This window comes from Sylvia atricapilla, chromosome 4 (genome assembly GCF_009819655.1).
Source record: "Sylvia atricapilla isolate bSylAtr1 chromosome 4, bSylAtr1.pri, whole genome shotgun sequence".
Classification (NCBI taxonomy): domain Eukaryota; kingdom Metazoa; phylum Chordata; class Aves; order Passeriformes; family Sylviidae; genus Sylvia; species Sylvia atricapilla.
The window spans coordinates 20,064,087-20,087,628 of record NC_089143.1 but is presented as its reverse complement, the minus strand read 5'-3'; the positions used below and the strand labels follow the sequence as shown (position 1 = coordinate 20,087,628).

Sequence of the window (23,542 nt, the reverse complement as noted above, 5' to 3'; positions counted from 1 at the left end):
AACTAACAAAAAGCTTAAGGAGATTCACCCCACACGTTGAGAGATTATTTATTGCCCAGGATCTTACCAACTGAACAACCAGCATTTTTGCAATTCAAGATGGACTTGGTTTCTTGGATTTCCATAGTATTACTAACCGAAATCCCTTTGAGGAAAAAAAGGGTTTGGGGGGAACATCTTTTGCTGGTTTTCTTAGTGTGGAAGACAGACAGCTGTCGTGAACATAAGGATTTTACTAACTGGGAAGACAGGTAGCCCAAAGGCAAAGAAACCACAATAACCAACCGGTCAGGTTTATTTCTTGCTTCAAAAATTGCTCCAAAAGTGCCAGAACAGGTGGTGGTGAATTTGGTTAATGAGATAATTTTCAGTCTGCTTTTCACTGGCAGGTTGCCCCCTGACATGGTGAGCTCTTTTTATTTTATAACAGCACCACATAAGAATCAAGTCACACATTCACGACCTCCTGCAGTGTCTGGCATGGATTCATCTCACAACTCTTCAGAAGCTCCACTTTACAGCAGAAGCTAATTTTCAATTAAGTTTTTGCATTACTGATCCCAATAGTGTATAATACACTTGTATTTGCAGCATTACCTATTTCTCACTTACTGAAAGATATGAAAGGGAGTTCTATTAAATATATTAGAATACTTTGTCTAATTACTACCCCCTTTTCACTAGCTGTGAAGATTTATTCCTATTTTCCTGTAACCATCTACACATAGAGCTGTTGGGTTAAGGGTGCTGTTAATAAGAACTTACTTTATGATTGTTTTCTGAGTGTAAATTACCTCTTTTGGTAGAGATGGATAAATAACAAAATCCTAAATAACAAAATATCTAAATAAATTACATGGTTTCTAGTGTCTTCTGACAACTTTACTTTGCTTGACTGAGTGTAGTATTTCCTTTAGTTGTTATTTTCCAATGTCGTTAACATATTATTTCTCATTATATTAGGTCATGCTGAGAAATCTCCAGAAAATGTATCAGTGTTAGTGAGGAAAAAATGTTCTCTAAATCTTTCTTAAAACCTGTGAAGATCTGGAGAATATTCTCAGCTTTGAAAAAAACCCTTTTCTGGTACTGGACACTTACATTATAAGCTAACAGGAGACTAAGAAAAAAAACTAAGGAAAAAATCAAAGATTCCAAATATTTGAAGATCAGTGGGCTTTCCTAACAACAGCAACAAATTCATATAACTGGTAAGATGAATTTTTACATTATTGATGATTTCTGGTGGAGATAATTATTGTCAGTAGTGTTGTTCCAGCTTTGCTCTTGCCAAGTTTTCTTTCAATTTGCCAGCGTAATCGAACAGTTCACGTATGCCAGCACAACCAGGAAGGCTCTCTAAGCTTCCCACAAGTGTGAACTGATCTGATGAAATCCTGAGAAGCATCCTGGGGTATCATCAGACATCCTCTGCCCCAAGAAATTAAGACCATTATGTATAGTGGAAACAGGAATTCTCTCAGGCAAGGTAAGGCATCAGCAGCTCTCTAGTTTGTTATTTCTGGGGGCATTTTAATGGCCTTGGCATTACCAACGTCACATTCATCCAGCCTTTCAGCCCTCTCAAAAATCAACTGAGATGACAACTGGTGTAAAACTCCATCAATACCTCAGTACAACAAAAACATCACACACTTTTATGGCAAGCCATTCTTGAACAGCAGCATGCAGCTGAGATGCAGAATGCACTGCTGCCACACGCTACAACCCACCTCTCTCCAAAAAACCTTCATTGGTATTTCAATAGGATACAATCCATGCTAATGCTTTCAAGTGCAGGAGAAATAAAAATTTAAGTACTCCTGAGAAATAACTTGACTGTAAAAAATAAAACACTTAAATGGTAATAGGTTATAAAAGCAGAATTACAATACAGCATTTCTGTAAAGTAATTTCCTTCTATCAAATGCATCCTTTAAAAAGAAAAAAAATAAATGCTTCCTAAACTACAAAGTACCAGAGGAAAGTAAAACAACAGTCCTTTGCCACATAAAGTCTTACTGGTAATTAGAGTAAGTAACTCAATTCCTACAGCAAAGGATATTTAGAAGTCAAACAATTTATTCACAATGTTTCTTATTTAATTTAAAATTTTCTTACAGACACCCAAAATCCAGGTAGGAGGAAGAAACTACTGAAGAGCTCATTTTCTATCCTGGCTATGCTGCTACCTTTGGACAGTATACAGATCCTGCTTTGAATAATTTTATGAATTTGCTATTGACCTCCACGATAGTTTAATGCACAAAGTATCAATGCCAAACATCACAGAGGAAATTCAGAGCAGTTGGGTTTTGCTGGTTTTAAACGGTCAATTCATTTCATTTGAAGCACTGCTTAAGAGAGAGCAACCTTCTGCATTTCTAGCAAATATAAATTTTAGATCTGGCTCTCCATCTACAAGGTGTCTAACTATCTTAGAAATGTGTCAGCAAAACAGTGAATAAAGTCCAATGATCAGGTTGGGAAGTTATTTGAACTACTAGGATATGTATGTATTAGGAAAAAAAAAATATTTGGCACTGGTGCTTTGAATTGTCTTTCAAGCAAGAAAGGAGCACTTTCTGGCAGAAGAGTGAATTTAATTTCATTTGTTTGTGGAATAGTGTGTTTCCTTCTTGATGACAACCACCAACCCTGCTGCATCTCAGAGCACTCAGAGCCTGGCATGAACACTGAAGCATGCTGGATTACTACTTTTTGACTGAGTATGAGACAGACCCACACTGGAAAGCTGCTCCATGCTTTTCAAGAATAACAGAGTTATTTTCAGAAAAATAGTGTTTTGAATCGCTATCCAATCCAACTCTAGCAGAAGTAAATATGCTTGGAATCATTCACTATCTGGGACAAACTTCCCTGTTACACAACTCAAGAAACAGAGCAGCTACTATAGAACCCAAGGGCATTATGCAAAAGCATCTACAACAGAGTCCGTTTAAGAATTAAATGGAATATCTGACTCAAGATTTATTCAGGAGGCAGTTTATTTCTTCACAAACTGAAGAGGTGTGAAAAGATCTAAGAGATATAAAGACACTGGACAGTCAGTTGGGAAACTTAAAAATACTAGGAGGAGAAAATACAAGCAGATGAACAAAATGCTGCTTTCCTCCTTTCCTGTTGGTTATTGGTAGCCACTGTTAGGTACGGAATGGAATATATGTGAGGGACTAACACTCAAAACAGAACTGCATCACAGAGAACAGTTTGGGTTAAAAGGCACCTTTAAAGATCATCTAGTCCAAACTCCTTGGAATGAGCAAGGCCATCTTCAACTAGAACAGATACCTCAGAGCCTCCTCCAACTTGGCCTTGAATGTTTCCAGGGATGGGGCATCTACCACTCCTGAGTGCACCCTGTCCTGGTGTTTCACCACACTAATTGTAAAAAAAAAGTCCTTATATCTAGTCTGAATGTACCCTTTTTAATTTAAAACAATTACTTTTTCTATGAAATGGCTTAATAAATCTGAACATATATTTACTTATTATCATGAAAAAATGAATAATATATTTCATTTGCCTTACAAAATCAACTTCTAAAATCACTTTGAAATTTTTGTGTTATGAAATAGAAGGGCTACACTATTTACCTAAAATACTTCATTGTCACAAAATTGATATATTTGCACCAACTGTCCTTCAAACTCCTGTAAACTACAGAACAAAAAGCATCTTCATTTTCCTTCTTCCTCTTTATAAACTAGAGTATACATCAATGTTCCAACTAGTCACAAGAATAACCAGAATTCTCCAGCAACTTTTAAAAATGCTGATCTATGTGTCTGTCTGTGAGATATGAGAGCTTACTACTCTGCCAGAATGTCATCACAGCAGAAGATACTCCCTCCTGCATTAATTCAGGTGTAGCAGGAGAGTAAAATTTACTATGGGACAAATATCTGTATATTCATGATTCAGAGCCAAGAACTTAACACTTTGGAAAATGCTTCAAATCAAAAGAAAAAGTTCCAAACAGATGAATAAGTATTATAAGAAGAAACATGATAGGATCTTTCCCATCTAAATCAAATCCTGCAACATGATAATGTGATTTCATCTAACAAAATTTTTTTTTTTTTCATTCCTTCAGCACTAATGCATCTGTGTCAAAGAGTATTAAAAATCTGCCATTTATCATCCTGCAGAAAGACTGCTTTGCTGTGGTACATTGACAGAAACAGAACAGTTCTGCCTTCCTGACAACACAAAGTACCAGCAGAGCCTTGCATAACTAGATATGCTCATTTGCTAGGGATGTCCTGACTCTGCATGGCATTCCCACCCCCGGGCATTAACCTGCAAGTCCTGCCTTGCTTTCCAGTGGGCTCTGGGGACATTTGCCTGCACCAAGCTAGAAGAGAACAGTATTACAGCATCACTTCTACCTCCCACTACTCCCCGCACTATCTGCCTACAGGAAAATATAGTCAGGAGGAGGAAGGAGAAAAATTATTCTAACAGTCATTAAATAATACAATTTAATTTTGTGTTACATCATAGATGGGTTAAACTGCGTAATGATACAACATCAGCATGACACAGTATAAATCAAAATATTTTCAATTTCAAATTCAGAAGTAACAATTCTTATTCCACAAGAAAACTTATTTAGGAGCCTCTGTAGTCTTCCTCCTAATAGCAAAAGAAAAAGTTTAATATCAGCATCATCTTTAGCATACCTGATGACTATAAACACTTGCCATCTACAGTTCTCTTCGCAACTGATATTTCTTCTTAAATCTGCCTACTTTAGAAAAAGTTTTAAATCATAGAATCATAGAATAACAGACTGGCTTAGCTTAGAAGGGACTTAAAGATCATCTAGTTTCAACCGTCCTCTCATGGGCAGAGATCAGGCTGACCAGGACCCCCCCTTCAACCTGACCTTGAGCACTTCCAGGGATGAGGCATACACAGTTTCTCAGAGCAACCTATGCCAGTGTCCCACCACCCTCATAGTGAAGAATTTCTTCCTAATTTAAATCTTCTTTTTGTTTAAAACCATTTCCCCTCGTCCTGTTACTATCTGCTCATGTAAAAAGTTCTTTCCTCCTCTTTATAATCCCATTTTGGGTACTGGAAGATGCTGTAAAGTCTCCTGGAGCCTTCTCTTTTCCAGGCTTAACAATCTCACTTCTCTCAGCCCATCTGCAGAGCTGCTCCAGCTCTCTGAGCACAATCCTGGCCTCCTCTAGACCCACTCCAAGAGGGCAACATCTTTTTTTGTGCTGGGGTCCCCAGAGATAGACACAGCCCTCCAGGTGCAGCGTCACAAGGGCAGAGTAGAGGGCAGAATCCCCTCCCATAACTTCTCCCCTTCTGCTGTAGCCCAGGATACAGCTGATTTCTGGGCTGCAAGTGCACACTGTGGACTCATATCCAACTTTTCCTACATATTCCCCAAGCCCTTCTCTGCAGGGTTGCTCTCCAGTAGTTCTTCTCAAAATCTACATTAATGACTGGGATTCTCCAACCTAGGTCCAGCACCTTGCACTAGCACTTCAGGCTCTCATGCTTGTCCAGGTCCCCCTGGAATGGCATCTCTCCTTCTGTGGTATCAACAGCACCACAGTTTAGAGTACAATCAGAATTTCTGACCAGTGATAATGAAATTTCTCCACTTGAAATAACAGAAATTAAAATGTAAAAATAATAAGCTGATGTTCTTCCAGTGTACAAACCCTCTCAGAAGTGGTGACACTATTGAAAACAAAAATTTGATCATCTTGTCTGTGCTCCTCATCATTCCAGTGAATTTATAATATTTAGAGAAAAGAAACACCTTGAGAAAATTATTACAGCAGGACAAAATTGAAATTAGCACAGTGGTTTGAAGGACAGGAGTGCCAGAATACCAGAAAATGCTACATTTATATGCATGGAGAACATATTTTAGTGTCATTTATTGCAGAGCTGCAAAGAATTACATATACTGGTTTTTCTGCATTTCAGAAAGCTATCTTGAATTAATTACTCAATTGGCACAACTAGCTTTGGAGGTAAAAATGTGAGATGTTCTCAGGTAGAAAAAAAACCCAAAACTCCAAAATAATCCTAAAATAAATTCTTTCACGCACACAGAGAAAGTATTTGATACCTCCATAGGTACCTCCATTAATTTGAAATTAGGCAACAAAAAAAAATTGGGGTAGAGAGAAAATTTTACAATTTATTATAGAATCAAGTCCTCTCTTAACAACAGTGACACACAGCTTTGTTTTACTTTCTGAGGTTCTGCTACAGTTGAGAACCATCACCAACTTAGCAGACTGTCTTTTTAAATATGGTTAATATGAAACACTTCCAATTAATGATTGAATGCATGAGGAACACTCGATAAAGAAGCTGCCACTAAACTTTTCACCCATTTTTGATACAACTCATGATGCTTTGTTTTAATTATGGCTCTGCTATTCCCATGTTGTAATGTGTAAAAATTTTCTTAAGAAACAATGTTCTTTGATGTTTGATCTTTGTATACTTTCCAGCCTAGTTAACAAGAAGGAAGATTTAATCTGTGAAACAGAAAGCAGCTACCAAGCAAGCTCTAAGTGATGTCTAGGTGTTAGAAAGACAAATTATGTGTGGGTAGAATTGCCATGTTAAGGTCTAGGGCTTGACATGTTTCAGTGACCTCAGACCTCGTGGGAAGTTAACAAAGCCTGGGAAGCAAGATGTACCACTGACAGTGGACAGAAAGAATGCAGAATTTACAGGCTGCAAGGACACTTGGCAGAACTCCCAAGATAAGGAAGAAACTAATAAAGACAACTCAGCAACTGTGCTGCATCAGCTCCAGCCAGGTAAAGGGTGTTTCTGGCAGGGGCAGATCCCAGCCATCAACTCAGAGACCACTAATCCAAGAAAGCCCCTGACCCAAAGGAAGGGAAAGGCTGAGCATGTCTCCAACTAGCATAAGAGAGAGAATCATTAACCACCAGAAGATAGAACAGTAACTAATAACAGAACTATGCAACTTGCAGCAAATGACATTAATGCCTTTGTTTGCTAAAATGTATAAATAGTAAAAGGTTTTGACAATTGTGTTTGATTTGTGGAATGCCACTGAGCACCCAGGCTTGTGAAACTCTGAAATAAATTGTCACTGTCTCTCTCAAGTGTGTAATTATTGGCTTGTTTCATACCAGGTAACAAGTGCAATTTTTCTGGACAAGGTCAGTTGCCCGGTGAATTAAGATCAGTCAAAAGTAAACAAACATCTTAGATTTTAAGTACTCTGAGTATTCAAGTTGTTATTTAAGCAGATTTCAGAGATAAACAATAATGGTTTCCAACACTGTCAAGAAGCTTTTACTGAGAAGAAAAAAAATATACGTGGCTTCTAACTGAAAGAGTATTGTGAATATTTGAGGTGGCAGCACACTGCACTTCTGGAAGGTACATCTTGTGATAAGGGTGATTGTGTTAAATTTCAGTTAATGATTTCAGAGTAGATCTGCAGAGGGTCTGGCAACTGCAGAGTCACAAAACATCCAGAATATGCAGCTTCTGGCCTTTGTTCTGCCTTTATAATAAGGGGGAAAGTCTACTTTTTCCTCTCTCTACAATCCTCAGCAGAAAATAGGCAGTAAGCTATATTTCTGTGACTAAGATTTCCAACAGCAGGCATCTCCACTTAACACAGCTCTAAATCCCCTTTGCGGTTCAGATCCCCATGGCCTATATTTAAAAAATAAAGCAGGTGTCAATTTTTTTATCTTTAGAGGCAATTGAAAGACCATATTGTAACACCCCTTCATGCAATTACAATGATTGCAATGCTTTCCCAGCAAATGACTGATTCATTTTTCTCCACTGAGAGCCTCAAACATTAGTCTAGAGATCTAGGTCCTTCCCTAAGGACCAATAAATCTTTAATTATTTTATCCAGAGTGACCTAGTTTCAATGGAAAACTGGCATCCTGTAATATTTTTAATGGTAGTTCTGTGGTTAGCTCTGATTTGAACAAAAGACTTCTACAGACATAGAAAAGGCCTTTACTGCCTCTTTCTCTGATGGTATTTGTCAGCAAGAATTCAGTAATTGCATTTCTTAAGGCAACCAATTTGCCAGCATATATTAGTAAGAAACACTTACTGATTTGGCTCCCTTCGGTGACACAGATTATGTTAAAAGCAGGTGAACAGTGATTAGTTTAGCAATAAATAAAGTCTCTATTAACTAGGAAAAATTCAACACCTATGAACACACAAACCCAGACCGTTCCAGAGTGGAAGTTACCATGCAGATATTTTAAGAATTTCACCTCTAGGTCTGGGTAATTCAATGTGTCAGTGCATACAGCATTTCCCCACCGCTTCACTGCAGTAGAAGCTACTGCTGGCCATGCTGGTATGAGCCGATGCTGTGGCTGCAGCCTGCAGAGAGCCAGTCAGTCCACAAAGTACCACTGATATTTACAGAAGCACACACTGCCACAGCTGGGCAGAATGCAGCACAGAAGGAGAGAAAATTATTAAACTCAGCAAGGGCTGTTGTGGAACATCAGCAATTAGGCCACCTATCTCCCTGTTGTTTTTGTGGGAAGCGGTCATGATTAATACTAGAAAAGAGGAGAGGAATAGGATACAAGGGGAGACTGCTAAAGCATGTACCTGAAGAAAATATCTTGGTATGATATTTTTTTATATAAATATCTATACATATTAAGATTCTGGTCAGCAATATCAGAGGTAACCCCTAGAAGGATGCACAGTGACAGGTGCCTATTCCCTTCCCTGCAATTTGCTGCAATTAAGGCTATAGTTTCATGGACGTTTTAAGCCAATGTAAACCTTAGAAAAAAATAATTCAGCCCCTACCTTGAGCCAGCACAGCTGTCTGTGGTAAACCAAAAGTGAGAACAAATTCAAGCTAAAAGTAAAGCATTTTCCCTTCTCTATAACATTTTTTGCTTTCTCTCTGAGCCAATTCTTCTTGTAATTTGTAAAATGCTGGACCCAGCACAAGGAAGAGTTTGGCAGAGAAAAAGAAGCTGGGTATGACAGGGGAGGAGGATAATATCTTTCCATCACAGTGCTGGTTTCCAAAACTTTTATAAAATTAAGGCCTACAGCAGCCACTTACAGCTTTTTCATCCACTTCTGCCTACTAAACATCTAATGACATTTTAATGTCCTAGAGCCCATACAGTTTTTTCTCTAAAAACTAGAAGTCCAATAACTGTGATCATTTTTTCCACAGTTATAAATACCCATAGTGATCTAGCTGAAAATATAAAATTAGACAAAAATTACAAGTTGTACTTTACAACTTGTTGCAAACAGACCCAAGGACCTATTTTGACATTATTTTGATTTTACTTAAAGTTCCTACCTAACATGTGGCACTTTCTATTCATCATTCTTGTTTGAAGGAAGACATTAAGACCATTTAACTTACTCCCTGTTCCAAAATACTGCTAACAACTGCGTCCTCTACCCTTTCCATTTGCAATAAATGGATGCATTTGGCAAATGGATTTTTAAATCACCTAAAGTGGACAGACTGTTTCAAGAATTCCCACTGTTACCAGTCACTAGAAACACTACAGAGATTTCTAGAAAGAGGAGAGATTAAAGAAAGATGAACAATGTAATTTGTTTGGGCATTAGATGACATTATCATAGGATCAGAGTAGGCTGAGCTGAGAGGGATCCATCAGGATCATTGAGTTTAACCCCTGGCCCCACACAGGCCATCCCCAGGAGTCACACCATGTGCCCCAGAGCATTGTCCAAATGCTGCTTGAGTTCTGAGAGGCTGGTGTCGTGACCCCTTCTCTGGGGAGCCTGTTCCAGCGCCCAGCCACTCTCTGGGGGTAGAACCTTCCTAATATCCAACCTGAACCTCCCCCAACACAACTCCAGGCCATTCCCTTGTGTCCTGTCACTGTTATGACAGCGATCAGTGTCTGCCCCTGCTCCTCCCCTCACGAGGAAGCTGCAGACTGCAGTGAGCTCTCCTCTCATTCTCCTCTCCCCCAGGCTGAACAGACCAGTGTCCTCACACAGCTTCCCCATGTTTGTGGCTCTCCTCTGTCAGTGTTCCGCACACATTGTTGGATTTTCCAATGCCACTAAGACCTTTATAGAGCAATGCAAAAGAATACTAACAGGGCATTTGAAAAAGCAGTAGTATGACTTGGTAAGATATAATAAGGACAGAAATGGACAGATTCTAGGATTAAGTAGGATAACCCTATAAAAGACAAGTTCTATCTCAAAAATTAACTTGGTGGTTTTTTTTATCCCTCTGAACCATGGCTGAGGAAAGAAGGAATTCAGAATGATCATGATGAAACAACTGAGGAGTGCAAACCTTTCAGTTCAGCAAAAAAAAAAAAAATTGTTGGAAGCTACAGAATGATGACAGCATGCTAAAAAAAGGTAACACATAAAATGCTAAGCCATATTTTGGTTGCTGCTCTTTTTGTCACTCATACTTTTACATAAAATTCTATGTCCATGTCCATTTTCCTGCTCTCTGGTTCAATAAAGTCACCATAATCTGGGAATTTTAACGAAGAATATCCATCTTGGTTTCAAGTGATGGGAAGACAAATTGATATTCAGGCCACAATCCAAGCATGCCCACTGACCCAGTATATTTACAAATATTACATAACCTGAAGTCAGAAAACAAGATGGAATAACACCGCGAGATCTTTTGAACAGCTATCTTAGCAATAAACTTAAGAGATATAGATATACGCTTGTTATTTAAAATCAGGTGATCTTGAGGGAGATAAATAAACAAAAGAAATAAAATTTATTTCACACAAAAAACTGTTGCAAGGAACTGCTTCTGTTCAGTGGAATTCTAATCATACCCCCAAGAGCAAGACACATATGAAACAGTCAGCAAAAAGCATTACAGAGGGCCTGTGTCACAGCAAGGACCATTTTGAACTAGAGACACAAAACACAAAGCAAGGCAGCCGTGACCTGGATTTCACCTGAATATTTTCACTTTTTCTGCTTAGAAGGAATTTGCATATAGCCAATAATATCAAAAAAATACACAATTAGCAAGCCAAGACAGCTAAGAAATAGAAATTACTGCCCATGAACAATAAATCTGACGCATTTAATAACCACCTAGGGCACACAATAGCAACTCAATGCAGTTCATCTGCACATTCTTCTGCCTGAGAAATTCCAGACAAAAATCCAGCTGCTCTGCGGCTGCTGCGCTTACAAACTCTTACAAGATCCTACAGCTTCTGTCCATATTTTGTAACTTAAATATGAAACTTGTGGCTTTGCAATCCTATTACTAATCCGTGCATCACATTTCAGGCAAATACTGTACTCCAAATAATTTCAAATGTAAATTAGATAAATTGACTTTGGATAGAAGTTGTTTTTGCAGTAACACCTGCAAAATACCTTGACAGCAAGACATTCCTCCCAGACTATAGAGAGCAATTTATGTTCATTCACCTACTCCAAAATAAAAATTGTTTGTTATCACGGTACTTATTTCTAGAGCATCTATCAAAGTATTAAACATACACCCAAATATACTAAGAGCATCAATTACTGTGTGAGTTGAAAAGCAATCAATTTCAAAGTTAAGCTGGACAAAGTAGTTTACTTACAGTGTTAACAATTATTATTACTTGAAATTCCAGAAATGCAAGGAGAACCTAGCAGAAAAATACGACTGCTTGTCACATAAACATGCCATCTTTATCTAGTGATCAAAAACACAGCTGTGAAAATACTGTAAGTCTTGTCCCGATGAAAAAAAACCCAACCTAAGCTAGTTCAGATAAAAAGCTCAAAGAGAAACAGACTCAAACTAGCAAAGCCACATCTTGTTAAAGCATATGTCACATGTCTACAATACTTTTAACACATGCTAGAACATACCAGATGCATTATCACATTTATTGCTGTGACAACAAAGCTAGAATTAATAGTACAGGGGAGTCCTTGTTCAAAAGAACTAAAATTCAAGAGGAAGCAATGGAAGTATCAGCTGTACTTTCAGATGCAATCTGAGGAGATTTTCTGGGAAGCGAACAAAAAGCCAAAATTGTTTAAGATTTACTGGTTAATTAGAAGTCCTTCCGAAATGCTGCTCTGTGCCTGGCAAAATAATTCAAATAAAGGAAAAATAAGGAAATCTATTTTAAATAAAAAGTGTTTGTAAAAAAGGACATTTGAAAATAAAACCTTTCCATTTTTCAGGTTTCTTTTTTTTTTTCTTACAGCTGAGAATTAAAAATTCATTTTAAAGCAAATGGAAACAGAATGTGCTGCAGTAACCAAGTACATTTGTCTCTGACACTTTTCTAAAAAACACCACATTTTCTCCAGTACTGATCTTGGATACTGGATTTAGGAAAGTTCTGAAAATACTTTGTATCAAGCTCCACTTGGTCTCAAGTATTAAATTCTCATTCGTATTTAGTGGAAAGGCAAATTTTCTTACTATTGTTACATGATATCTCAGCTTCCTTCTATCAAAAATGCCTGAGATACACCAAAAATATTGCCCTTGCTTTTTTACATTTCTAATGCATGGCATAAAACAACTTTATTTCTCTATTAAGAAGACTGTCATAAAAACTGTGAGGTGGAAAGGAAATACTCCTGTGAGAACTTGGTTTATTCCACATATATGATGTATGATTTCCACAGCTCCTAGTCTTTAAAAAAAGACTTAAGGCAAATTAATAATTTCCATTATCATTAGCAAATTAAGAGAATGAAATTAATTACTTTATGTTTGCACTAACTTATTAATGTAAACAATCTGTTTAAGATGCAATAATATATAAAACTCAGAGAATTTACTTGCAGCAGTGAATTAAAAGAAAGACTGAGATTCCCAGCTACCCACAGATTTTGTTTTTTAGAAATAAATTTATATTATGACTTAAAATTATAACTGGACTGTACTTGGTGGACATGGCATAACTATCAGACTTGCACATGTTTATCTGAGAAAAAAATTTCAAAAGCAATTATGAATATGATTTATGCTCATTACGTTTTCAGCTAAGGTTTTCACTCATTTCTAACCATTCTAGAAGTGCATATGCACCTTCAATGGACATGGCACTGACAACATATCTGGAAAAGAACAGAACTTCAGCTCTGGTGTACCCCCACACATTCACAGATAAATGCAAGGCTACATTAAGAAATGCAGCTCATGGTGCAATAGAAAGAAGATGAAGAATTCATCACTGTGAAATTCAGTCCTGCTTACAATCATAGACTGGTTTGGGTTGGAAGGGACCATAAAAATCATTCCTACCCTTTGCCATGGGCAGGGACACCTTCCAATGAGCTGGGTTTCTCAGAGCCCCAACACCAGAATGAACCTCACAGTGCCAACAAAAAGCTTTTTAGATCAAAATGTTAAATCAAGGCACTGGCAAGAATCGTTTCAATCTATGTGCCTGCTGTGTATAACCAGTAACATATATACAGGTCCATCTAAATGAACACACACAAATATGCATCCTGCCAACTATAGGAAAAACATATAATTTCTGACTGCAGATCAATGTAAATCCCTACAAAGAAATGGATAAAGATGTTTAAAACCTACCTGAACTCCAATGTTAGAAAAAGGGCATTTGTGGGGTCTCTTTGGTTTGGGGTTTTTTTCAACTTTTTGAATGGGAAGCAGAAAAGAGAATAATGTCTCTAGAAAATTGTACTTTATAACAGTAATAGAAGCATAGGACCTGCAATATAAAATAAAAATCATATTCCACATCTCACTAAGGAACACTGCTTCTATAAACTATGTCATGAACTTTTGATTTTAATGTAAATCTAGCAGTTCAGAACAAGAGGCCAGGGGAAACTATTTTTCCTGTAGAATGAATGCGTTTCCTTTACTCTCTCTGATTGTGATATAATGCAAAATTATGTCTTTTATTTTATAGATTTTTATAACTAATATCATCTCTACTTTTGCTGAAATACCCTTCATGATTATATCCTAAATCAGGAAAAGTAACTAATTCTGTTTATAACTTGATTAGATACAACAGATTAGTGAAAATTGTGATATACATATTTCAAGTTTATTCCAGTCTGACTGGAATGAACTAATTAATTTATATTTTTATTTTTTAAAAACCCACCTCACCCCAAATAACAGCAACAGACTCACACTGAATTCCATTAAAGATGGAATCTTATGTTTTGATTGTCTTGTTTTAAGTATAGCACTGAAAAGGTACGCAAACCAGACTATTGCTGCCAGTCAACATAGATTTTATGCTGGCCACATATTAGATTAAACTACAGAACTATATTTAACCTGAGAAGATAGGGTCCCATTTATGTAATCCTACTTTAGGAGCTTCTAATGAGTTACTGCAGCCTAACCCAGATTTGCCTGCCAGCAAGTTCCCTGCTCTTTCATGTCATCTTAATGATAAGAGTACAATTTCATTGTAAAAATTGCTGCATAACATGAAGAGTACTCTTGTTAAACATGGCAATCATCAATATAATCAGTAACCTAAAAATAAACTTCTGCCTAATCTAGCCCATATTTATAACAAAAACTCTTTATTTGTATTATATTTGCTATACAACTATAGCCAGTGTTAGTAAAGAAGAGATTCCTAAGTCAGGGAAATAGGTAGTCAATGGAATTAGGTAAGTAAAAAAATTGCTAAGTTCTTTGACATTAGAGCGATGAAAGAGCAGATGCCTGCATTTACAAGTCAATGAACACATGCAGAAGTTACTGAAAGATGCTTTAGGACTCAAATTATATGTTAAGTGAGTCATTATCACAGTGGCCTCTTTTTGCCTTGAAAATCTACTGACAAAGATGCTCATCCATCTTAGAAATGTCTTCATCTTTCAGAGAGCACCCTCTGAGAGTGGGGCTTCCCCAGCTGAGGGTCCTGCATCCCACCACCTGCCCGGCAGGCACATATGGCACATGGGGATCAGCAGGGCTGGGGCGAGCACCACTCACACAGCAACATCTGCCACTGATCAAAAGTGGCATTAATGAAAAGCTAAAAGCAGTTTGGTTGACTCCTGCATGCTGACAGACAGCTGGAGCGACAAAAGGTGTATGGGAAGAGCACCATTAAGATTACAGATGGGAAAAGGAGCAGGGAAAAGGATGAAGCTCTTCAGAACATGCTTTCTGACCCAAGTCCTCTACTGTAAACACCCTGCCAAAAGCAATCATTCTAGTGCTTGAAATCAAGCAAAGCATGATGATTCTGCATGAAATGCAAAACTGTGATGTAAGAAACAAAGACAGGAATAATATTATTAAAACCAGAAAAAAACAGCTAAGAATTCATCATTATTATTTCTCATTGCATCACGCAACTTCAGTTCCCGTAGTTTACAGATCTGGCTGTGGTTAAAGGGCTCTTCACTTGAAGTTCATCTCAACAAATGATCTCAACACAAAAAATGTAGATGTATAAAAATAGTTTGAATTTCAGTGCCTCTAGTTGCTTTCTCTACACTGTGTTTGCTGATACTGCATAAACAGGAAAAGTACTAGAAATGCAGTTCAAAGAGAAGTTGTTTCTGAACATCACATTTATTTTACTTGAATATTTCATAAAAAAACTCCATGACAGGAAAACAACAAATAATGGCCTCCAATCTAGCAGAAATTTTGTCTTTGGCTTGGTTGTTCACATGAAATACATTAATTTTAATGCAACTCTCTCTGGGAGAGAGGGAGTTGTGAATCCTCCCAGTGACCCGGTCATTCATACAAAGTACAGAAAAGGGGCCAGGCACTTAACCATCTCACAAGCAGCTACATATTTGTGTACATCATATTCTGCACAATGAGGTGAAAGATTGAGAAGGAAAAGTCTAAAAGTTAATTTTCTATAAATGTGGTTGTGATAAACTGAAAGACTGGTTTTTTAGCATTCTTCTCAAGCTCAAGAAAGCTAATCTGTATGTGCAAGAAAACAGTACAATCAGTAGAAAACCTGGCATTAAACAATGACTCAGCATGCTGACTGAGCCTCAAGCTCTGAATAAAGTATTTATAACATATTCAAAATTTAGATGGGTGGTTGCACTCACTCAAAGAGAAAAAGAATAGGTATTAGTGAGCCAGTAGTAAGCTAACTAAAAGCAAAAATCAGAAATTAGAAAATAAGTAATTTGCTATTTAAAGAAAGAAGAAAAGGTCACTTTTATTAATGTAAGGGCAATTCAGAAAAAATAATTTAACAAAATTAACTACTGTAACTACTCTGGAAATTTAAAGTCATCCAACATGACATGATCTTGAAGTAATGAGCTGATATTGAATTCAGAAAGACAAATTCCATGCTTAGCACCAGTAAAATTTATTATAAAAAAATATTTCCTTGGCATTAAAAAGGTATTTCCTTGGCATTATAAAGGTAAATTTGAATTTAATTACTAACATTTATTATTACAAATGTGTAAGATAAAGACATATGAATATTCATGAAAGGGCATTACACAAATGCAAGATGATCTGTGCAGACTGAAATATATATTCTTCCTACAAAGCAAGACAATCTCAATGGAAGAAAAGAAGCAGTTATATAAAAAGGAAATGCAGAAAGAAACACATACCAGAAAGAGCTGAAATTCGAGTTACAGAGGAGGCTTAGGTGCTTTACGAATAAAGAAGGAAGAAAACCTCAGTAAGTGAGAAATCATGCTATGAAAAAAAAAAAAAAGAGGAAGCATATCAACTAGGTATACAATAATATGCAGGTTGTTGTACAGCAACATAAAACATCAGCATATAAATTCTATGTATCAAAAACAGAATGACTTTTAGCCAGGTTAGAAATTGCAAAGCTGAGCTCCAACCTACAGATCAACACTATGAATGTGGCATGTTCCTACTGGCTCAGTATCTTGTCCAGAAGGATGACAAAAGAATTTATTCCTTTCCTGCCATGAGGACAGGCAGAACAATAAGTAAACAACCATCAGTTTTGAGTACACTTCTTTCTGGCTTATCAGGAACAGGATGATAGTTTTGTCTCCTTGACATACTTCCATAGCCAGCACTCCAAACACAGACATAGGAAATCAAATTTCCTTGGCATTGAAAGATGAAATAAATCTCTGCACAGAGACTATTATTCCCCACACATTCCCTCCATGCAGGAAGAGAAGCAGAGTCAAATTCTGATCCAACTGGCAGATTGTCTCTTCGCTAGTCGCAGTGATGTAGACATCAGTTCTGAACCGTATTGCTCAGCTTCACTACAAGGCAAAAATCACTCATATATACAAGTCTCATATATATATATATATATATCACTCATATATACAATCACCCATATATACAAGTCTGGCCACATACTCCAGGTTAAGGCCCTTGTGAAACCCAATGTTCTCAGAAATGCTCTCTTTTTTTTTTCTTTCTTGTAGTAAAAAAAGTTGATTGTTTACATGATTTTCAACACAAACACCACAGCAGTCTACTCCAACATTACAGAACCAGAGAAAGAAACATGGAATTTAATGGAACTGCTTAAGTAATGAAGCTTTGATATTTAATTGATTTGCTTGCAACTATGAATTGCGAAAACCAAAACATTGTTTTAACCTGACAGTCCCATTGAGACCAATATTGCATACTACACTGCAAGTTTATTCTAAGCTGTTTATTAGCAAAAACACAGCATGCAGAAAAGATACTGTCAACACAGAGCTGCCTTTGAATCTCTGGCTTGCCATGGTTATAGGACAAAGCTTTATTTTCACATCTGCATAGGTACTACCTAGTCTAGTTTGAAGCCCAGGTGACAGAACCAAGGGTTGACAGTCCTCAGTACCACTCTACAGCTCTACAAGTCTGGATTTCCTGCAACTAATTTCCAACATTCCCTTCGGACTCAGGTTTTTATTAGTTTATGTTTATTTAAACAGCATTTAAGACTTCAGCCACTATTTCTCCAACATCTTGCTCACTTAAGTCAAACAACACTAGATACCACAATGCAGAATATTAGCTAACCGGAGAATCACAAAACATACTGCACCAATGGGATCTATAAACATCATACAGCACAGAAGATGGTGCTGGGACATACTTTAAAATATCTGAAAAAATAAGTATTCTTTTATCCACGGGATGAAGTCTCTGTAATGGGGATGTCAAGCTAGAGTGCATTTGGTCTTGTTCAACTGCCTGTAAGTCAAAAGGACAGAAGTGGTCAAGGAAAGAAGACCAAGAACAAACCAGGGGATTTGCAGTCAGAATGCTGCGTGCATGTGCAGGACCAGGTTCCAAAGGGAATCATTTCTGCCGTCAGTGAGTCATAACATCTCAGTGGAGCACACTGAAAATACTTACCTGAAAAAAAACAAAAGGGAAAAAAATCCAGAATGACTTGACTGTTTCCCATAGAAGAGAAATTATTAACAGCCATAGAAACCTTGCTCAGGAATTTTAACACATGTGTTTCAGTCCATCTCTCTGCTCTTGATGTTTTGTTTGACCAGTCCAGTAAAATTTTATGTGTTACCCCAGAAGTGTCACAAGACAGAGCTCCAGTGTACCACAGGTCTCTAAGCTGGTATCAAGCTTAAAGCAGATGTGGAGGATAGACCTGCAGCTTACTACAAAAGATGAAGGTTCACTATCACCTCTCCCAAATTTATGTTAAGATGAAATGTTTCTCGTCTCTGTAACAGTGGCTTTTATAAAGACAAAGAGTGAAGTCTTTTTTCCTCTGGAGTTGCATATGTGGTCTTTGCACAGCAAGTTACAATGAGGACAGCGACGGCCATGATATTGTCTGTACAAATGGTGTTTATATGCAGCACCTTCAGCCACCTGTGCATGTGACATACAGCATTTTCACAGAACACCCTGGAGCCAAGCACAGTTTTAAAAGATACAACAAAAATTAAAAACAAAGTTCTCTAAACATTAAGAAAGACAATCTGTTACTTAAAGTTAAATCCTACCTGCCAAAAAAAGGTAAGACCTTAACAAACCACACACAACATCTGAGGATTTCCACACTGATGTACGTCTGCTGAGGCATTATTCTCCCTGCTTACGTGGTCCATGCAACATGGAAGCTGTAGGGATACACATTACTGACAGAGTCATTCAGAAAGACCAGTCTCAAAACCGACTCTTCATTTTTTCAGTAGGCAGGAACACCCACACCTGCAAAACTAACTCACTGCAGCATTGCACTGAACACTCACTTCCAAACATACAACTGGAGGCTCACAGACCTGGACTGATAGAGTGAACTGAGAAACCAGCACTCTCAGAGTAACAGTCACTACCTTCTTTATTGCCTAGGCCATCTCACTGTCAACAAGGAAACAGTGTACACACTGCAAGAATACCCCTGCTTCAAAGGCACAGCCATTTCTCATCATCCAAAATCTACTAGGGACTGAGATGCAGTAAGAATATATCCCCTGTCCGGCACCCAAAGTGACAGTCTATCAAGAGTCTCCAGCAATTATCAACACAGGCAAGACCACATAGCTGGAAACTGAGGTCTCCCAGGTTAGCAGACGGAAGATCTCCTTCATGACCAGGCAACAACACCAAGTTCAGAAACCAACACAGAATTATTGCTTGTGCATCTCCAGTGTATTCTGCATATTGTCTCCACCTTCTGGAAAACTTCATCCAGATCTGAGGTCTGCCCCCAAACAGAACAGACTCAAACAGACAGCACACACAGTTGGAGGACAAATGCATCAGTGGATGAAGAATACAGCTCCTGAACACTGAAGCCTATTGAAAATGCTAAGAAATAAGTTCTAGGGCAGTTCAAATGAAAGGGCTTGGCACGTGAACTGAAAACAAAACTAAGGACAACCAATGAAGTCCTAACACAGGTATGGATGATACAAAGCTTTGTTACATGGATGTTCACTGATAGGTTTAATGAGTCTCAGAACTGCAATACAACCTGATTATATTTATTGGCATTGTAATTCGTAAGTGTACTGTGATAGTTTTATACTAATATAGAGAGTTAGTACCACAGAAGAAGGTCTGTGCATTTCTTCAATCACTAAAGTTTTCTTCTGTGGCTCCAAAGTCACATTTGTCTACTAAAATCCTTGGAATACATACAAGCACCAACTTACAGTCCCACTTTTCAGGGCAGGTTTTATCAGAAACATCTGCAGCATGGGCCATGCTAAAAGCTGGGGAAAAAAATGCAAGCTTTAAACTTTACCACAGATTATTTACTGCTGATTAAAGAATGATATATATGTAATCAAAGCTCCAAAACTGTAGCAGCTCTTCTCCTCATGCACTGAGGTCAGGGTCACAATGAGTGCAACTCCTACTGTCAACCTCACTGCCTAGACTGGCTGTTATTTACATCTAGTGTAAATTCAGAACTCATGCAATAAAGGGGATAAATGTATGGATGATGGATCTATGTTATACAAACTGTATCTGAGATCAGAATCAAATGAGCCAGTATTAAGAGGGTTCTTATTTTTCTACTTAAAAATCTACAACCTTTGCAAGCGAGAAGCCATAACAACATTTCTATCACCCACAGGGTGGGGCACATGTCAGGCCATATGAAACAGGAAAAAAGAGAAAATGGTTTGTCTAATTCAAAACTCCAAAAAAATATGAGTTTCATATTATACAGTTTATCAAAGAATGCATCTCAAACCTAATGATTCCTTCCACATTAAAAAAAAATTATATCAAAACTCAGAATGACATAGCTTAATCTGTGCAGAACATGCATCCCTCCATCACAAAAAAGCACAACAAAATAAGAACATGTAGCATTCTGACATCAACAAAGCTGCCTACAGAGACACCCACTCTTTCTTATTTTCTCTGCAGCATATTCTTTTAACTCACACATGTCCTTCTGCATCTTTCTTACCATTCCTGACTTATCTACTTCCCATACAGCTTCTTCAGACTTCATTGTTTTCACATGAAGACTGACCTTGGAAATAGTTACTCCCTTACAGACAGTTCAGAATACAGTATCCATTTTAATTTTTCCTTCTCTGGCTATATTTATATGCCAATAAAAATAACTTCCTAGAGAAATTGAGACGTTATTCCAGAGTATCTGAAAAAACTAGAGCAGTAGAGTTATTCTGCAGATCTAAGCTCCATGCTGTGATAGATTCACACATTTGGTCCCACCTCACAGCAAGGAGCTGGCAATTACTGCATTCCAGTGCAGGACCACAGATTTTTTCCAGCTCCCTTAGTCCACATGCAAGTTACAGCTGATTATGGCAGTTGAAGCAGCTATGCATTTTTGCATCAGGCACAGGATAGACATATTGGGCTGGGTATGAAAGAGCAAACGTGCAGTATATATTGGGGGGGAAGTTTGTGCAGATTAGAATTATCGTTCTTGACAATCATGATATTTACAGCTCTGCTTACTGATTTTATACTTACAGATCTAAATCTTAAGAAATGCACTGTATTTATTACCTCAAGTGATAAGGGAAGCCTATAAAGGTTTTAGATTTTTCTCTGCTTTGTGTGAGAAAACAACAAATAATTGGAATCCTGTGTTGCTTTTGTGCTATTTGAAGGATTAGCCTCTCCTCAGTTCCTGGACAATACATATATTAAGTACACTAAATGCTGTGATTAGAGCTTAAACACTGTTTAAATCAGACACATCTCTAACACATCCCCTTGTAAAGCATAATTTATCATTATTATGCAATTATGTTGAAGTGCTAGTATGTAGGAATCTTGTATTTTACCCGGTTTATCAGACAGGCTGTCTCCACAAACATACTCAATTGTATATTAATTCTTAGAGTATTTTCTGAGTACAGAGAAAATTCTCAGCATTTACATTTCTACTCTTTAAAACTACAGCTTTTTAACCGAATTTCTAGATTCCTAATAGCTCACTAAACAGACAGACTAAAGCCAGCTCTAGATATCCCTAACCATGGTTATGGTCACAGTTCCCATTCTGATGCAGAAGTAGGCATTTGCTTTTTTGAATACATATAATCTAGAAAAGGCTAAGGTGAAAATATGGAGGAAAAAAACCCCCAAAAGTCCTAAAAAAATATTTTAGGCTTTCTTACAAGTGGAAAGTAGGAAAAAAAAATTAAATCTGCAAGCAATAACATATAAACAAAATATGTGTCATTGACATAAAGGCAGGGTTGCTACAGTGAGCTGAATGCCGGAAAGCTTTTGGTTTTTGCTGCAAGAGGTAGTAATAGCTCCAACCTCCCGGCTGGTCAAATACAGAATCTAAAAAATTCTGATAAATTTCAGCATATGATGGCAATCCATTCAAAAAATCCAAACAAAGCCAGACAAAAATAATTTAAAAAAAAAAAAAAAAAAAAAAAAAAAAAAAAAAAAAAAAACACCACCAAACCAAACTTGAAAACATTAATAAAGAGATATAATGAGTTTAAAGGGATATAATGAGTTGTCAGGAACAAAACAGTCCAAAAGATTAATTTTTCAAGTTGACTCATTGTAAAGAATACAGGTTCATGCTATTCATTAGTGAAACTTGAGCAAAAATATAAAAAAGGTTCATCTAACTTCTGCAATCAAGCATATACGTCTTAAGTTCTGGAGCAGATTTATCTTCAAGATTTCAACTATTTCACACATGAAGTTTGAAATAGTCCAACAAATGCAAAAATTAGTCATAGGGGACTCAGAGACAGCAGAAGCATTTAAGGCTCATTTCCGTAGGAAGCCAGGCTACAGCAAATGTAATTAAAGTTTTTAATAAGGGTTTGCCATTTTACTAAAAAAATCAGAAATACCAGAACAGACAGTAAGTTGGGGCACAGTATCCCATCCTCCCTTCCATCCTACGTAGTAGAGGCCAAAGCCTCATGCAAAAGCTAATAGGATGATTATCTTGAGAAGGATTATGCTGCACAGAGAAGCTGAAGTCTGCCTTTGTGAGAATTAAGTCCATCATCCCTACTTGTTAGCTGAATTATTTTCTTTTGCCATTGTGCAGATAAATTATCACTTGGTCTTCCTTAAAATGAGTACATCTCAGAGAACATCGATATCAGAAGGTGGGATAAAATGTATTTGCAGACCTTTTTTCTTTGGTTTAAGAGCAAGGAAGTCCAGAAAAAGATTCAAGAGGGAAAAAAAATTAACTCTTTTGTAAGAAATAAAAGTCTGCCACACTAAATTAGCAGAGTATAATTATACTATACTATTATATACAGAGTATAACTATAATATACTAAGTCTATACCTAACAAGCTTAGCAATGAATGACTGGGCCATGATCTGTTCTACAGGAAATGCCAAGATGTGACTCAAGTAGATCAATGTAAGGTAAAAACATTGTGAAAGTGCTGGTTTAGACCTTGATATTGAACAAAAGGTCTATTCCTGGGGTTTCATTTCTCATTTCTAAGCAATTTAGAGAAGGAGCACCTCCCAACACATTCTCTCCATTCTGTTAGGGACATCCAGATAGTGCAGAAAGTACTACAGGAAGCAGTTACTCCAAAATCAGAGAAGTACTTGCATCTTAGGGACTCAAACAGAATGAGA

At 37.3% G+C, this 23,542-nt stretch overlaps 1 long non-coding RNA gene across 1 annotated transcript in view; it reads right to left on the bottom strand.

Moving 5' to 3' along the window:
• Positions 1 to 23,542, bottom strand: part of LOC136360191 (uncharacterized) — a 56,563-nt gene that overhangs the window by 27,411 nt on the left and 5,610 nt on the right. The gene's annotated exons all lie outside the window — the stretch shown is intronic.